The 12250-nt window shown below is 37.2% G+C and overlaps 1 protein-coding gene across 1 annotated transcript in view; it reads right to left on the bottom strand.

Annotated features, from left to right (window-relative positions):
* unc-13 (protein unc13 homolog) overlaps nt 1-12250 on the bottom strand; it is a 1321962-nt gene that overhangs the window by 952214 nt on the left and 357498 nt on the right. The window lies entirely within an intron of this gene.

Here is a 12250-nt window from a genome sequence, read left to right as displayed (position 1 = left end):
ACTGGAATTTGGGGAGTAGAATGTCCACAGAAAGGATAGGAAGGGAGGAGGGGTTATGCTATTAGTTAAGAAACACATAAAATCCAAGGAAGTGAAGCCAGTCGACATCACTGGACAGTGCAGTGTCGAGTCAGTTTGGTGTGACATAAGCATTGGGAGATCAAAATTGAGAGTAGGAGTGTGCTATAGGCCTAATGACTCTGATGAGTATAATAAGAAACTGTACAGAGAAATAGAGTGGGCCAGTAAATCAGAGAGTCTTATAATGGGGGATTTTAATTTCCCAGATATTGACTGGAATTTGGGGGCTGGTCACTCACACACTAGCAAGGCTTTTGTGGATTTATTGGATGATTGTTTTCTACATCAGCATGTTCGGGAGGCAACTAGAGGGAATAATGCTCTTGATTTGATTATCAGTAGTAATTCTTCATGCATTAAGAATCTGCAGATAAGTGAACCACTAGGTGGCAGTGATCACAGTGTTCTGAAGTGGGAGTTACTCAAAGTAACTCAAAAAAACTACCATTAGGGGTAAAGGGAAGGGTTATTGCTTTCGTAAAGGCGACTACGATGGACTGAGACAGTATTTAAATTCTATACAGTGGGATCAACTGATGATGTTACCAACAGCAAATTCAAAATGGGAAGCATTCAAAGAAATTATCTTGCAAGCTACTAGGCTTTACATACCAACTAAGAAATATTGTTCAAAGTTTAGGCCTAAATGGATGTCAGATGAACTAATGAGCCATATGGCAGAGAAGAAAAATGCATGGGATACATACAAATTAACAAGTGACACAGAAGCCTATGATAGATACAAGTTGATCTGTAACCAAGTTACAAAGGAGGTTAGGCAGGCGAAGGCAGATTACGAGATATCCTTGGCAAGGGATGCGAAGAAAAACAGCAAAGAGTTCTTTACTTATGTAAACTCCAGAAGGAAGGGGATGAATCAGATTGGTCCACTTGATATCGATGGGTCAGCTGATGATGACCCTGCTCAGGTAGTTAACAAACTAAATGAATATTCTGCATCGACATTCACACATGATCACTTATTTAGCAAGGGAAAGCCAGAGGTGTATTCAACTCTAGCAGTAAGCTAGAGAATCTTGTAATAACTGAGAGTAAAGTGGAGGAGAAATTGTTGAAGATAAACACAAGAAAGGCACCTGGGGTGGATGGGATCTATCCAGTTATATTAAAGGAGGCAGCAAAGGAAGTAAGCAAACCCTTAGCCATAATTATGAGAGCTTCCTTGGACTCACGGGAGGTACCCATGGACTGGAGATGTGCAAATGTGACCCCAATTCACAAGGGAGGATCAAAGGCTGACACAAGTAATTATAGACCTGTGAGTTTAACTTCTGTTCCCGGAAAATTAATGGAGGCACTGGTTAAAGGAGCACTGCAGGATCATCTAGACAAGACTTCAGTTATAGCTCGGACACAGCATGGTTTTGTTAAGGGGAAGTCTTGCCTGACCAATTTGATTGGATACTATGATGCAGTCACAAAAGAACTGGATGCAGGGAATAACTTTGATATTATATACTTGGATCTCAGAAAGGCTTTTGATACTGTTGCACATGGAAGACTGCACAAATTGGAGCAGTGTGGCATTGGAGGCAAATTGGTGCTATGGATAAAGGGGTGGTTGAGGGGGAGAAGACAGAGAGTGGTAATCAATGAACACTGCTCATCGTGGACTAATGTTATTAGTGGAGTCCCTCAGGGTTCAGTATTGGGTCCTTTATTGTTCTCTGTATTTATAAATGATATTGATGATGGTATATCAAGCTTAATGTCCAAATTTGCAGACGATACAAAGGTTGGCAGGGTTGCCAAGGACACTACTGACACTATGCTGCTGCAACAGGATCTGGAAAGGTTGAGCAGATGGGCTGAGCGGTGGCTTATGAAGTTTAACATTGACAAATGTAAAGTACTACATATGGGAAACAGCAACCCCAGAGCAACGTATCAACTCTGTGGTACTACACTGACAGTGGTAGAGAATGAAAGGGACCTGGGGCTGGTTGTGCAGGCAGATATGAAGTTCTCTGAGCAGTGCAGACGGGCTGCAAGAGTAGCTCATGGTGTATTGTCAATGATATATAGGAATTTTTCTAGCAGGGATAAGGAGGTGATTATTCCCTTGTATAAGGCAATGGTCAGGCCACACCTAGAGTACTGTATACAGGCCTGGAGGCCTCATTTCAAGAAGGCTGTAGAGCTGCTGGAACGAGTACAGAGAAGAGCAACAAGATTAGTGAATGGAACAAAGGGGTGCTCTTACGAAGAAAGGCTTAAGTTTTGCGAATTACAGTGTCTGGAGACTAGGCACCAGCGATGTGATCTGATAGAGGTGTACAAAGCCTTGAATGGTTTGAGCATGCTCAATGCTGATGGGATTCTTCCTCTTGCTCAGAATAATCACCTAATCACCTGAGAGGGAATAAGTTCAAATTAAGGAAAGACAGATGTAGGATAGATGTGCGGAAATTTGCCTTTAGCCAGCGGGTGGTTGGTAGATGGAACAGACTTCCATCCCTTGTCGTGGAAGTTGATAGCCTAAATAAGTTTAAGGCTCAGCTGGACAGGTATTTCGAACGAACAGAGGGGTGAAGTGGAAGTGGTTATTTTTTATTTATTTATTTTACTTTTTTTTTTTTTTTTTTTTTGGCTGATGCTGCATGAGCTTGCTTTCTTGCATCAAATGCCTCTACTAATGCTAATGCTAAGTGCTAATGACACAACACTAACATGCACTTTACAATTTGTGAAACCTTTGGCCTTCACAGAGTACAGTGACACGCAAACAGAGTACACAATGCAGAAATGGGGAACCTCTGGGGATAGACAATGAACATTTTATCCTTTATGATGGTGCTAGCTTGGGAGAGTAGGGTGGATGACTGAGCTGCACAATGCCATGTTTCATTAGAAATGTCTTCATAACAAATGCAGAATGGGTGGGGACATTGTCAGTCAACGAGAACCAGCTGCCTTTCTCTGAAACTGTGGCCTCAACCAGGAAATGTGCTGCAATAGTCAATGAAATACTTGTATACAGAGCACCCCCCCCCCGTGACAAATTCCTTGCGAATCACACCGTTTGTCGAAAATCATAATCAGCATCATCTTCAGCATGGACTTATGTAAATGACACTTTTTGGGCCTTGGTAATGATTTTCAAGTCCACTGCATAGTCTGACGCTTTGTCTTTGGGTCGTACCAAAACACCCAATGCTCATGACAATACAGTTGCTAAAAATAGGATGGACTTCACAAGTCCTCATATGATGCCACTCTTCATCTGCTCAACTCTGAGACTTTGCAGCACAAATTCTGTACAGACCTTCCTTTTCTCAATATCTTAATGCAGAATTTGGTGAACCATCTCCTTATCCACATTCAACTCATCAGCAATCATTCGGAGGATCAAATGAAGTTCTCTTGTCACAATTTCCCAAACTTTTGCAACTCCATTCTCATTTCAAAAGGTTGATTTGTGCCCATTTGTTGGGTCACTGTGAACATCTTCAAATCTGTCTTTGAACTGTTTTATCTATTCAGCCCGCCATCTGTGAACATACCACTTCATTTTATTTTCAAACCCATCTAAAATGCCTGCAACAGCATCAGTCCGGGACCTTTATTGCCATAACATAAAACAAAACAAAAAAAAAATTAGTAAGCATAAAATATTCATATGCAGCTGCACTCAAGAAATATCAATCAAAAGAAACACCAATTCAAGCATCCACACCTCAAGTACCAATCATGCTGCCTGAACTTCATTTATTTTCCAAATTTCCAGCAGTCTCTTCAAGAGTGTTTCATCAATCAAGACAGAAATACCTCAATTTAGGCACCTCCAAGTAGTAGTAGTAGCAGTGGCATTTGATGCAAGAAAGCAAGTGTATGAGCTTATGCAGCATCAGCAAAAAAAAAAAAAAAAAAAAACACACCATTCCCTCCAAATGCCTGTCCAGTTCCTCCTTAAATTTATTCAACCTATCAACTTCCACAACGACAGATGGAAGTTTGTTCCAGCAATTAACCACCCGCTGGCTAAAGGCAAATTTTCGCACATCTAATCTACATCTGACATTTCTTAATTTGAATTTATGCCCCCTTAGGTTCGTAATCTGAACAAGTGGAAGGATCCCATCAGAATTCAGCATGCTCAACCCATTCAAGGCCTTATAGACCTCAATTAGATCACCGCGCAGATGCCTAGTCTCCAGCCACTGCAATTTGCAGAACTTAAGCCTCTCTCTTGGTAAGAGGATCCCTTCATTCCCCTCACCAATCTTGTTGCCCTTCTCTGTACACGCTAAAGTAAAGCTACATCCTTCCTAAAATGAGGCCTCCAGACCGGTACACAGTACTCAAGGCGTGGCCTGACCATTGCCTTATACAGAGGGATAATCACCTCCTTTTCCCTGCTAGCAAAATTCCTTTATATCTCATTGACAAAACCCCATGACCTGCCCTGGCAGCCCGTCTGCATTGCTCAGAAAACTTCATATCTGACTGCACAATTACTCCCAGGTTTTTTTCATTTTCTACCACCTTAAGTGTAGTACCACACAGTTGGTACGTTTCTCTGGGGGTTACTTCTACCCATATGCAGTACTTTGCATTTGTCAAGGTTAAACTTCAGTTGCCACTTCTTAGCCCATCTGCCCAAATTATCTAGATCCTGTTGCAGTAGCACACTGCCATTACTGTCATTAACAACCCTAACAACCTTTGTATCATCTGCAAACTTCGACATTAAGCCTGATATACCTTCATCAATATCATTGATAAATATACAAAACAACAGTGGACCTAACACCGAACCCTGTGGGACTCCACTAATAACATTAGTCCAAGGAGAGCAGCACCCATTGATTACCACCCTCTGTCTTCTCCCACTTAACCATCCTTTTATCCATTGTAGCAACTTACCCTTAATACCATTCTGCTCCAATTTGCACGATAGTCTTCCATGCACAACAGTGTCAAAAGCTTTCCTGAAATCCAAATATATGATATCAAAATTACTTTTTGCATCCAGTTCCTTTGTAACCACATCATAATATCCTATCAAATTTGTCAGACAAGACTTTCCCTTAACAAACCCATGCTGTGTCTGAATTATTGCTGCAGTCTTGTCTAGATGATCCTGCAATGCATCTTTAACTAGTGACTCCATTATTTTACCCGGAACAGAAGTTAAACTAACTGGTCTGTAATTACTCGTGTCACTCTTCGATCCCCCCTTTATGAATTGGGGATACATTTGCACATCTCCAGTCTGTGGGAACCTCCCCTGAGTCGAAGAATGCTCTCATAATTATGGCTAAGGGTTTGCTTAGTTGCTTTGCCGCCTCCTTTAATATAACTGGATAGATCCCATCCACCCCAGGTGCTTTTCTTATGTTTATCTTCAACAATTTCTCCTCCACTTTGCTTTTAGTTATTACGAAATCATTAAGTATCCTGCTACAATTTGATATCCTTCTGCCATTTTCAAACCTTAAGAATTCCTCATGTGTGAATGTAGATGCAAAATACACATTCAGTTTGTTTGCTATCTGAGCAGGATCATCAACAGTCGAACCATCGATGTCATTCATTCCCTTCCTTTTAGAGTTTATATAAGTAAAGAAATCCTTGCTGTTTTTCTTAGCATCTTTTGCCAAGGATTTCTCGTAATCTGCCTTCACCTGCCTAACCTCCTTTGTGACCTGATTACAGACTAGCTTATATCTGCCATAGGCTTCTGAGTCGCTTGATAATTTATATGCATCCCATACATTTTTCTTCTCTATTACGAGTCTCATTAGTTCATTAGATAACCATTTAGGCCTGAACCTTGAACAATATTTCTTAATAGGTATGAAACTTTTAGAAGCTTCCACAATTAATTCCTTGAATGCTTCCCACTTGGAATTTACTGTTGGTAACACCATCAGTTTATCCCACTGTACAGAATTTAAAAACTGTCGGAGACCACTGTACTCACCGTTACGGAAGCAAAAACCCTTTCCTTTCCCCCTGATGGTAATTAAATCTTTAAGTAAATCCCACATCAGTAAACTGTGATCACTGCCACCTAGTGGTTCCTTTATCTGCAAATTCTTAATACACGAATGATCACTGCTGATAACCAGATCAAGAGTATTACTTTCTCTGGTTGCCTCTCAAACCTGCTGCTGCAGAAAACAATCATCCAATAAATCCACAAAAGTCTGACTAGTGTGTGAGTGACCAACCCACAAGTTCCAGTCAATATCTGGGAAGTTAAAATCCCACATTATAAGACATTCCAATTTACTAGCCCACTCTATTTCTCTGTACAATTGTTCATTGTACTCATTCAAGTCATTAGGCCTATAACACACTCCTACTCTTATTTTTGCTTTCGCAGTGCTTATGTCACACCAAACTGACTCAACAGTGCACTGTTCATCTATATCAACTGGATGCACTTCTTTTGATTTTATGTTTTTCTTAATTAACAGCATAACACCTCCTCCCTTTCTATCCTTTCTGTACACATTGTACTCCCCAAATTCCAGTTCAGCATTCCTTATATCTGTGTGACACCACGTCTCTGCTATCCCAACACTATCCACCTTTGATGTCTTGACCAACACTTCAAATTCATCAAATTTATTTACTATACTTCTAGCATTGCCAAGAATATCCTGCCAAAACTTCCATAGAAGTGGTTGTACAACCATTTGCTCTCAATCTAACTCTCACTGTAATTCATATTAGATATATTTTATATTTGCAACAAAGAACTGGGAAATAGTGGGAATGGAGCTACACAGGAATTTTTTTGTGATAATCAGGGCATTTTTTGCTTAACAGATATTGAAACAGCTTAAGTAAAGGAATAGTTTTAAGTGCCTTAACGGTTATGGGAATTTGCAAATTTCTGTATTTATCTAAATGTTTATAAAACTAATCATAAAAGTAAAATCAGCCATTGCTATCATCACAAAATTTCAATATATAATTCTTGATTATTTTCTTTTGCAGAGTTGTGTAGGCATACAATTAATATTATAAAAATATTGTGGTATTGTAAATTCAAAATTTTACATTATACATATATTGCTATAGTATCTGGGAATAGTGCAGTGATATTTTGTCATGTCTGTCTATGGTCTTTAACTTTTTAATTTTCTCGGGAATTAATTCATCTGTCATAATTAAAATTTGCCAGTATGTTTTTCCAGTTTGTCAGCAAAACAGGGCAGTGAAGTTTTTCCCTAAAAACTCTTAAGCTTATCAAAGATTAGGTCAAAATGCCGACCTTTTGTAACTGTTAAAGAAGTTCCACATGCAGGAGTACTTCACTTTGGTATTTACTACAGACAGCTTACGAGGCAAAAGGTTAATGCATTGAACCCAGTTGTATAAACTATAACATCATTTGTTAAACCACATCCTGTGCTATTATTAAAAGAACACATGGATAGGGAACTGATTATCATGCGAAGGGTGAAATCCGGTGGCAGAATACCGAAGTGGAAGTGTCAGTCGACATACCCATATCAATTTTCACCCTTCCTCTACTAAAAAGGCAAAGAGGAGAGATCTGTTGAGACCTGATGGCTAGTCACAGGACATGCTGAATGAATGTTGTATACTTGAATCTTTTTTCCTTCCATCACTTATTTTTTGGGTGCTAGAAATGTGAACCCTAGCTTCACATTCAATCAGAAATTGAGGAAGTGAAAACTCCAGTTAACTTCTATGAATTAAAATAGGACTTTGGACCTCAGAGAGTGGAGTGTAGAGAGCAGCATGGTGGGCAAGAGATCCTCTTTTTGTTAGTGATCGTGAAATACTGCCATTCTACTTGGTTCTGTGTACATTCATAGCTCAAGTTGGAAGGCCCAACAAGTTATAGCAGCCAAGAAAGATAGGGTGTTTTTAAGACCACAAAGAGTAAACAAACCCTTTTAAAGTGGTTAAATGCAAAATAATATTCCCACTTAAAATAAAGTATTAAATAAAAGGTATAGTTATGGAGGGAAGACATAAAAATAACTAGATGTCTTCTCTCTTATTTACTTGTTGTCAAAATGAAAAATAGCATTGCTATTTACTTTAATTGTTGCTGGTAATTTAATATGCAAGATGAATATTAGATTTTTTGGTAATTAATTGTATACCTCCTGAGTTATTTTCTTTAATACTGAGAAAAACAGATATTTCAAAGTCATGAATTATGATGTATGCAGTAAAGCCCTCTTTAAGGTGAAAGATAAATTTCCACTTTTACTAGACTTGAGTAATTGGCAGGTGTGAAGTGTATCAGTGTATTTTTTTTCAACATGTTACAATAAATGTTTTAGTTTTCAAAAGTGCCCCTCTCTCCTGTAAAGTATCATTCACATTACACAAGTTCATTGTGAGAAAATCAAAATGGTTGTTGTAAACATAAGATCAGTTTTAATGAGCTAGGAATCTCATTAAAGCTGATCTAATAATCTTAAATCATCTTAAAGCAGCTTTGAATGGTGATTGTGTGTCATCAGGTCTTTGAAACAATACATCTCTAAACTGTGTTGTCAAATGAAACTCATCTTTGGCATTTTAAGGGTACACAGATTAATCCTAATAAAACTACTTGACGTTTGAATTGTAGCATCTTCCATTTCAGGGGATGGGTGTGGCAACAGTTTAACAGAACAAAATCAATTTAGTCATTCACAGACAGTTCAAAATTATTCTTAGACAAAATAAAATCACAAATTTTATTTTGTCTAAGAATTTATTAAAATACTTAAAATCATGTCATACATCACTGTCAGCTGGATGCTGACAAAAATTATGACTGAAATGACGATAAAAAAAAAATTTAAATGTGTACTTTATCACCATACAGAGCATTCCACAGTCATCTTTGGACTCTAGTCACAATTCCTTCATTGGCACGTTAACAGCTGTTAAAATATTTTTCTTTAATTCCTCAACTATGTGAGGTTGTTTTCATAAATGGTATCCATAAGAAATCACACAAATTCAGTTCCTGGAGAGTTATGGTGGTCTCCTCCATTTATGTGCATGATGTCAATAAGAAAAAATGCAGTTCCAAAAATGTTCACTAAGAGAATCCGGCTCCATCTGTTATATGTGGTCAGGCTGCATCCTGTTGAAGATGTGTTTAATTCATTACTGCACTCTGGAAATCTGATGCAGGGGTGCAGATTTTATGCTATTTTTTCTTTAAAGTATCAAAAAACATACTGAACTAGCTAGAAATAACCTTTCATTGAAACTTTAATTAACAGTACATGCATTCATATACAGATCACAATATTGCTTTGGTTATTTTGTGGAATCCTGCTGAGAAGTTAGCTTTCATTATCTATAAAGAATTAATTGTACCTATAATGTGTGACAATAAGCACAAATTTCTTCTACAGGCAGGTAAAAATTATTTCCAAAAGTTCTATTACACAAAGCCAATTTTAATTAACTTTCTCTGACTCTCAAGACATATGACATACATGGTAAGATATGGTACCCAAGTGGGATCATATTCTTCAGTATATTTCCACTCCCCCACCGATTTTCTCAAAACAATACAAGATTTACCATTTTCTTAAACTAATTTTACTATGAATTATAAAACATTAACTGCTTACTTAGCATCTAATATATGCAGTAGTTCTAGTTCAGCTAAAAAGTAAATTTTCCCTGAGAGATGGGTGAATGGAAGAATAAGATCTCTGTAAAAATGGGGTCAGATAAACGGTTTCAGTTTGTAGGATGAAAAATTAAGAAACTGATAACAGTGGGGAGTGTAATAAAAAATCTGTAAAAATAGAGATATAGTTCAGTAAATTTCAAGCAATGAGGAATGAGTTATATTGTGTAAACCAAGGCGCATTTAGGGCTAGAGCCTCAAGCTGCGAACAAATTTAGACTATGTATATAAAGTGCTTAGCATCATAATACACAGCCATTTCTGAATAAACAGAAAATTTTTAAGGTGGCATCGTTTTAGGTTATATCTCATATTGTGAATACCTTCACAACGAGTTGCCATGATATTGCACTACTTCGAATAAGTAACGCTTCACCTAAGGAGAAGACTAGTGTTACTTATTCTCAGATAGGTACCACCACCCAGACAGCACTGTTTCAGGGCTATTTGGCCCTTCATCAGTGAGTGGGTAGGTACCCAAGTGATGCAATGATGGCAAAAACAGTTATGAAGTATAACTCCACTTAATGAAGTATAACTCCACAATATGAGGTGGAGTTATACTTCATAACTGTTTTTGCCATCATTGCATCACTTGGGTACCTACCCACTCACTGATGAAGGGCCAAATAGCCCTGAAACAGTGCTGTCTGGGTGGTGGTACCTATCTGAGAATAAGTAACACTAGTCTTCTCCTTAGGTGAAGCGTTACTTATTCGAAGTAGTGCAATATCATGGCAACTCGTTGTGAAGGTATTCACAATATGAGATATAACCTAAAACGATGCCACCTTAAAAATTTTCTGTTTATTCAGAAATGGCTGTGTATTATGATGCTAAGCACTTTATATACATTGTGTAAACCTTAATGACTAAAATATGGTATACAAAAGAATGAAAAAAAGCTAAAAATTAAATTGTGCCATAACAAAGTAGCATCTAACAGAAGCCATGCAAATAACCATGTTCCATTCATGACAGAGGATTAATGGGACAAATGCATTTCTTCCAAACCATTTGACTTTAAAAGGAAGTAACAATATATTAACAGGCATTGCATCAATTATGTCAACCAATACTGACTGACATACTTGGTACAAATGCCTGCAATACCATAACATAATATTCTTTTACAGGCAATTATCTAGTTATAACCCACTAGTATTAACCAATTAGTATTACACTACTAGTGGTTTATCTTGAAAGAAATAGGAAATTTCATTGCTTCCAGAAACATGATGTGCATACAGCAAGAGGTGTTGCCAGCAGTTAATTTATAGGTGAGGGATTAACCCACATACTAAACGATTGTCTTTTAAATTCACTCTTAATGTAAACTAGCTGGAAAAGCACATCTTTGCGTCAAAAACAGAGATGGATTAGAAATAATAAATCCAATATCATCTAAAAACAAATTAAAAATATTAAATATATTAAAGAGAGCTGTGAGATTTATAACATGAAATGATATTCATAACTGATCAATTAAATATTTCAGTTAAAATAACTGTATTAGTCTAGGTCAGCATTTCCCAAACTAGGGTCCCCAGACCCCTGGGGATCTGCAGACCACTTCCAGGGTCCCCAAAACGGACCCTCTGGAACAGGTCAAATTATTCATTCTATGTATAGCAAACTGATGATAAATAAAGTTATTATTATATATTTACGTAAAAATAAGAATAAAGTTCAGTTGTTTTAAACATAAAACTTTAAATATTCTTTTCAAAAACCCAGTATGCCTATATATATACACACACACACAGAGAAATATATATATGGGTCCGCAAATGTGCTTTAATATTTGAAGGGGTCCATGAGCTTTTTTTGATTTTTGAAAGGGCCCATAGATCTCAGTAGTTTGGGAAACACATCTAAGTCATTTACCTGTTTCACAATGGAATGTCTAAAGGTGAAATGGTATAAGAAGGATACAATATTTGCAATTTTTATGTGAATTTTAATGTATTATAATTCATCAGAAATCATCACAAACAGTTTCTGCAGGAATACAGTAAACCCTCACTAATCTGGTTACAGTTAATCCAGATGTTGGATAATCCGTATCGAAATATGAAAAATTCTATTCACAGTCGAGTACTTTGAAAGACACATGGGATTTAGGAAGGCAGATACGTCACTCTGACTGTGCAGAGAAAGACAACATACATTACATTGTCATGTGTGTTGTTCATGCTGAGTCGAACAGATGTTATTGCTTATATAGCTTCATTTGTGTCCTTCTTTATACGTATATACATACATAAGTTAATATATTTTATATAATTATTGGTCCTAAAGAACTGAAAAGTGGAATAAAAAGAAAACAATTACTTTAACTATCATTAACAAGCTCAAAGTGATAGGACAACTTGAAAATTGTGTTCCTGGAAAAAAAATTGCTGAAGAATTGGGTATTGGCCAACAGACTGTGTCAGATATTAAAAAACAAAAAGAATCTATAAAGACATTTGCTTTGAAATTCAATGTAGGAAGTGATAAAAGCAGTGTATC

The sequence above is a fragment of the Mastigoproctus giganteus genome, chromosome 4 (assembly GCF_048544385.1).
Source record: "Mastigoproctus giganteus isolate SK-2022 chromosome 4, ASM4854438v1, whole genome shotgun sequence".
Classification (NCBI taxonomy): Eukaryota; Metazoa; Arthropoda; class Arachnida; order Uropygi; family Thelyphonidae; genus Mastigoproctus; species Mastigoproctus giganteus.
This window is presented reverse-complemented; position numbering and strand designations above follow the sequence as displayed.